General features: G+C 39.1%; 1 long non-coding RNA gene across 1 annotated transcript in view; it reads right to left on the bottom strand.

Annotated features, from left to right (window-relative positions):
- LOC119617977 overlaps nucleotides 1–4218 on the bottom strand; it is an 8318-nt gene extending 4100 nt beyond the window's left edge. Inside the window, exon 1 of the long non-coding RNA XR_005234495.1 lies at nucleotides 4094–4218. This is a non-coding gene — a long non-coding RNA (uncharacterized LOC119617977). The remainder of the gene's footprint in view (nucleotides 1–4093) is intronic.
- Nucleotides 4219–6768: the final 2550 nt, after the last annotated feature.

A 6768-nucleotide genomic window follows, 5' to 3' on the forward strand; every position in this document is an offset into this window, starting at 1 on the left:
AATTAAACGAAATAAACATTTGAAATATATGAGTTTGTATGTAATGTATGAATATAATATACAAGTTTCACTTTTTAAATGGAATTACTGAAATCAATCTACTTTTTCATGATATTCTAATTTTATGACCAGCACCTGTATAAATCTGAGCAGAACATAGTTTTCCTAAACTGTTAAATCAAAGTCACATTTAAACTTTTAAAAGGTCAGATGATCAATGCTAAATATTTCCATGTAAGCAGCTAATAAAAGCTGGTAAGTCTAAAATAAATTTTGTATGCTGCGCAGATTTTCTGAACCCAAACAAATAGCTTTTCTGATGAGATATTTTAACATTCTAACACAGATGTTCACGCCCAAACTGAACCAAATACTTTTAGATGTCTAGATTTAAAACAAGGATAAGTAAAAAAAACTCCTATTTGTGTAGAGACACCAAATACCTTCAGTGTCTGAATCTCGACCTATTTGATTGTTCCTTCAGATGTCTTCATTTTGTGACAGCTTTCAAAAATGCTGTAAAACATTCAAAAGCCTCAAACATCATGAGGAAAGTCTTGAGAAAAAGAGAGTACTTCTGTTCCAAGACAATAAAATGGGGTTGGCGACAGTTCTAAAAATCGGTGGTTTCATCCTCTTACAGTTCAAAGCTCTGTTTCGGTAGTCAGTGTCAGTTTTCTTGGTAAAATGGTGATTCAGCTGCACAAGAGCACTCTAGTCATAGTTTTCACATGACGTCAGCTACAGAGAAACGCCGACCTGCAGGGCAAAGCTGCACAGCCATCTTTTGAACGTCTTTGAGTATAGCTTGGCCCAAATAACAGATAATTTCTGTGCTACGGGACACACTGATCGAAGCAGAGACAAGCAAGGTTAGTGCTTTTACAGGAGTCTGTCAGAAAAAGAAAATCCAGATGGAAGGAAATTGTGGATTTGTGCCATCAGACGTTCTTCCTTACCTGAAGAGGACAATGAATGGCAGCCATCGAAGTACACGCGTCTCTGAAGCAAACATTCCATTAAAGGTAAGATCACGCCTACTTTGTGGATTATGCGTTTAGCGTTTAGGTATGACATCAGCATGAACTCAAAAGGCCGTTCAGCCGAAGGTAACAGTAGTTGTAGGGAGGAAAGTAGCCAAGTTGCTACGTTTACATAAACCAATGTATTGATCTATGTTCACAAAATGATGGAGGAGGTCTTGAGAGGCTAATCGGTTGAAAGCAGCACAGTTTGCGCTGCACTTTGAAACCTATTCACGGATATTAAATGCTTCGTGCCAAAAAAATTGCAACTCATTTTTGTTTTGTTTTTTTGTTAGTTTGTTCTTTATACTGTTTTCAGTTTCCAGTCAGGTTTTAACGATTTCAGGGCATGATCAAATTTTAATGGTGATAGGATCAAGAGAAAGAAAAAAAAAAAACAGCTTCATTGTTGTTTTGGTTTTTAGGATACAAAGTAATACTGGGAATGTGTCAAATAGGCTGCTGTGTCATTGTTTCTGAAAAACTCTGCATGTGAAACATCCACGATGGAAAGTGTTTTTGAAAAATCAAAGATTTTCTGAGCCAAAACTCCATTTGTACAGGACAGAAGATGAAAATCTCAGTGCATTGTGGACCAGAATTCAGTGCTGTGGCAAATTTTAAATTTTGCGAATTTTTGCTTTCTCTATCCTGCATTTAAAATGAGATATTTGCATAATTCTCGTGCTCAATAATAAGTCCTTATCACCAGGCAGTTTATCTTGGGCAGCGAGCACATTATTCTACTCACATATATTCTGATTTCAACAGGTTATTTCTGGAAGTGAGAGCTTGACCGAGCTTCTTTTTCGTCCCGCAAAATAAAGCCTAACATTTCACTGTCAAAGAGGTCGTTGACAAATGTTCCACAACTGTCGCCGCCACCGAGGAACACGGGGAGAGCAATTTATTACGCTCACCAGTCGCTCTAATCTTCAAAGGATGCTGTTATTGCAGGGCTTACATGGTTCTCCATCCACACTCACTTTATCCAGCCCGTCCTGCCGCTGAGTGTCAGGTAGTGTTAGATTATAGCTCGTGTCAAGTGAACTCCCCTTGGAAAATGACAGCGCTAAAAATATTGATGCTGTGGCTTGTTTTTTTCCTCCCTTTTTTATTATCTTTTTTTTTTTTTCTAAAGAGCTCTAATATAGAAATGATCTGCTTGTCACCAGGCCTCAGGGGTTTAGGGGTATATCTGGAGCGTCCGTTTGCTCTGCTTGAACCTTTAAAGGATCAAAGTCGGTCTCCAGCAGAGCAGAGTGGCGGTAACTACAGTGCAGCGGGGGCACCATTCCCTCTTTGCACCATTGTGAGGTGTCTGAAAGTGGGGCTGAAGCTGCTCAGATTAGATTGTGCTGCTGGACGGGAGCAGGGAAAAGAGGCAAAATGGCACCGGGGTGGAGAAGAGAGTCGTGGGTTCGGAAGACAGAGGGAAATGGGGAGGGTGCTGGAGCTGAGAGCGGAACAGAGGGGGTGGAAACGAGGAGCCAAGCTCGCTCCCTCCTGGTGCCAGCACATTTCATCCTATTGTCTTTTTTCCCCCCCCGCTCTGTTTCCAACAAGTGTTGCCAGACACAGTCCACAGCCCAGATGAAGCACTGGGCAACTAGTTTGGACGAGATGTGAGGCTACTGCGCGCGCCCGTCTGCCAAGCTTCTGATACTGACTTTGCCAAAGCTGCCACTGTATTAATTTGCTGGTTTAATGTTGTTTGAGCAAACAAGGGCAATGACTTCCACCTTGGATGGTTCCGCAGCATTAATATTTCTGTGACTGCAAAGGCCAACAAAACAGCAGAATGATAATGAGAAAAATGTGCACCGTTTGGATTCAGAGTTTACTTTTACTCGAATATCAGTCATCTAATGCAATTTATGTTGCCTGTAAATGTTTTCTTTAATTTTCTTTAACGCAGAACCTCTGAAAACTAGACTAAACTCTGCTTAAAAGTTGTAAAACGTCAATTCAAGTACCTCAACTCCCCTGGCTCGACTTCTTTCCCTCTTTCCTTCTTGTTGTTTTGGACTTTTGGCAGGTATGTGTAAATGACTGTATGTTAAACTGAAATTGCATGTCAGCTCTGTGGGCTCCTGTGAGCTGGTGATGAATGCAATTAGTTTCACATCGCTAATGCATAAATAATGACTCCCGCTGGAATGCAGTGAGCGTCCTCTGTCAAAATGCTGTCGTTCGCAGCTCTGAATCTCTCTCCTCCCCCCCCGAGCGCTTTCTATTTTATAGGCTAATAGAGGTCGGCATTGGAAATGTGCGGAGCGGTTTCCAAGTTGTTCAAGATAGCATTTTTTTTCTTTTCACCTAAAACTCATTCTGTTAAAGTGGGGTTCAGTGGAAAGGTGAATAATTAATATCTTACCTGTTGTAGATAGCTTTTTAAATGACCCCACCTAAAAACCTAACTGGTGGATAAATCTCTGATGACTGTCTTTTACAATTTGATTGACGGACGAGGAAAGTTACAGCTGCTTTATGAAGCTGCCGTTCTTCAAACCCTGTTGTATTTCTGCAGCAGCAGGCTACAAACTGTTGCCTTCTTTTAACCTAATCTTTTATCAAGATTTCACTCTAAGTCAAGGAAGTGTTTACCCTGAAGCGGGCGCCAGCGATTTCTGAAAGTCTAGTTTTGTTTATTGTCATTTTACGTTTGCAGGACTGTAGCAAGTAAAGATTCAAAAATAAATGTCTAAAACTGCAAAAGCAAGAAACCAGTTGAGCATTGTTGTGTTGAAAATACCTCTATAGGACCTCTAGAATGGTGCACATATATGTAGACTAAAACTGGGCTAAACTGGACGAAATGTCATTATCCTGAACTCGGTGTTTACATTTTAGCCAAAACTTCATGTTCAAGATGTAGGTCCTGTCTGCGCTTAACACAGAAATTGAGCACAAAGGGTAACATCTGCTGCATTTGCACTTCTCATCCTCATGCAAACTATATTTGGTAATATAAAAAGATATATACAAACAGTTTCCAAAGTGGAGATTTGGGTGTACCTGTGTAAAGCTGACTAAGAGATTTTTAAGATCGATGGAGCAGTTTTTACCGTTCTTTGGTGTCCAGATGGTTTTGTCCCAACTCTGTTGTCGTTAAACTTTGATTGTGCGCTGCTGAGGTTAATCATTGAGAAGACAGGTATCAAGCTACAATTGTTTTAGGAGAATCTTAGGCAACACTTATGTTTTTGCTTTGCATTTTTATTTGATTATCAGTGCTAGCCCCACCTACCAGAGGATTGGCATGAGTATTTCAGCATTTTGTTGGAATTTCTGCTTCTTGTCTGAACAAAGACTGTGTTTGTTGTTTTTCAAAAGAAGAAATATATATCCATTAAAAGATAATCTGGAGGAGTGTAGCCTGGGTCTCAAAGGCAGACCTCTTTCTTAATAGCGCTCCTGGCAACTTTCAGCGTTCATCAACCACACGATAACACCATGATTTATCTGCGGCGTAGTTCAAGTTGTAATTCTTAGGTTAGGCCAAATATTTGACATGTTTTTACATGTATGTATTCAGCTTTACTCTTTACAATGACCCGGCGGCATTGTGTTGTCAGCACACAGCCTGTATATTCTTAAAACTCAATAAATGTAATTGCATCTTTGTTCTGACCACATTTCTTCTGCCAGTGAGTTAGTAATTGGGAAAATTACCTTCAGATAAAACCAATATTGTTTCTTTGACACCTCGCAGCTGAACAAAGTAATGATTGTTTTTTTTTTTAACATGTTGATGTTATAACGTCATTTTTGGCAAATGAAAGGTGGTTTAAAAAGTAATGTTTAGACTACAAATCAACAGGAGCAAACAGAATAAATACCATGTTGGTGCTCTCCGGGATCTCAGGATTAATAACAATTTAAAGCTTATTGTTTTATATATTTGTTAGTGTGTTGTTTAAATTAAGTAGTTAGAACTAAAGTTTTTAGGTTAAGACCATGTCTACACTACGTCAAAAATAAAAATAAAAAACAAATTTTCTTTTGCTGGGTTTGCACTCTCTGACACACACACAGTTTTTAACATTTTTTAAAACGCTTTCCAAAATTAATGTTTTTAGGAAGTCTGCCTTGGCCTTTCTAGGTGGAGTTTATATGTTCTCTCCATGCATGTGTGGGTTTTCTCTAGGTACTCTGGTTTCCTGCAACAAACCAAAAACATGCATGTTAGGTTCATTGGTAACTCTAAATTGTCTCTGCGTGTGAGCATGAATGGTTATCTGTCTCTATGTGTCCCTATGATGGACTGGTGACCTGTCCAGGGTGTCCCACACCTCTCGCCCTGCTAGAGATAGGCACCAGCTCCCTGCAACCCAGAAAGGAGAAGGTTGTGAAGAAAATGGTTGGATGGATGGATGTTTATGTTGTCTCCATGTAGATTAAAAAAAGAACAAAGCTTTTCAGAAACAATATCTTAGCAAGCTGTTTCAAATATGTCCATTATGCCCTGGAAACCAAAACAACAGAGCTGTTGTAACACAGCATGGGTGTCTGGCTCATTTTATCCTGATCCTGTTGCCAATAAACCTCAATCATCTGCTGAAATGGTTAAAACTGAGAGTGAATTGTAAACAAAGAAAAAACAACATTTGGGATATTCTGTGGCTAAGCCAAACATGTATTTTTTAGGTATTTTGATATGCTGGTAATGTGGACGTTCTCGCCACATAGTGGCATGGAGTGGGTGTTTCAACATTTTTATTGTAATCATGTGAACAGAGATGTTTATTGTTAACTTTTTTTTTTTTAAAAGAAAAAGTATTAATTTAAAGAGATAGTCTTGCCTTTTTTAAGTGATGTTCTGTCAGATACCTATTACAGTATTTTTAGTTTACTGTTATACTATTTTAAACTATTACCCCACTCACTCCGGAAGGAAACTTTTCTACTGACTAGAAGGTGGCCAGGCGGAGCGCTATATTTACCAGCTTCGGCACTTTTGGCATAAAACGTGGTCTATGCTTTGCACACACACGTTCCCGTAATAACACACAGGCGTTATTTGGTTAAGAAAACAGCAATAAACTAAACAATCAGTGAAATTCAAAAGTGTACAGATTTTTAATGTTGCGTTCTTTCAAACAGGTATGTCATTTTTAAGAAAGAGTTGTTTTATACGCCTCAAAAACTATAAAAAATGGGCACTCATTTGGTTAACCTAGCCCGGATAAAGCTGTTTACCTCTTTCTCCTTACTCTGTGTTTCGTGACTGATGTCATTGCTAATAGGATACTAACTATTTAGATGGAGATATTAAAGACTAAATGATGGCCATCACTGAGCTCAGCGTTGAACATGTTCCTGTCCAGTGTTGAGCTGTTGCTCACTGGGAACAGACTGTCCATCATCAGTGTAACTAGGAGACTGACACTACATCATCACATGATTTCCCAAGAAGCACATCAAGCATACCATTTCTCATACGTCTGAAACAGCTGAACGAGCTGTCAACTTAAAATTACACTTTAAAAAAAATCTATGCCACATTCCTGATTAGATTTTTTAACAGTGTGTCAGTTTTACTGATGTCCTCTTCAAACCTTCATTTCAAGTATTGCAGTCGGCAACAGCATCTGCATTTATGTTCAAAGCTAACCATTTTAAAGACTCTACCTGCTACATCGACCAGTGATAATTCTGAAACGAGGGTGACTGTAGTCCGCCTGCTATCTAAGATCCATCCATCCATCACTCCACAAGAATGTTAACAGTTAATAGTGAA

Source organism: Kryptolebias marmoratus, linkage group LG19 (assembly GCF_001649575.2).
Source record: "Kryptolebias marmoratus isolate JLee-2015 linkage group LG19, ASM164957v2, whole genome shotgun sequence".
Lineage (NCBI taxonomy): Eukaryota > Metazoa > Chordata > Actinopteri > Cyprinodontiformes > Rivulidae > Kryptolebias > Kryptolebias marmoratus.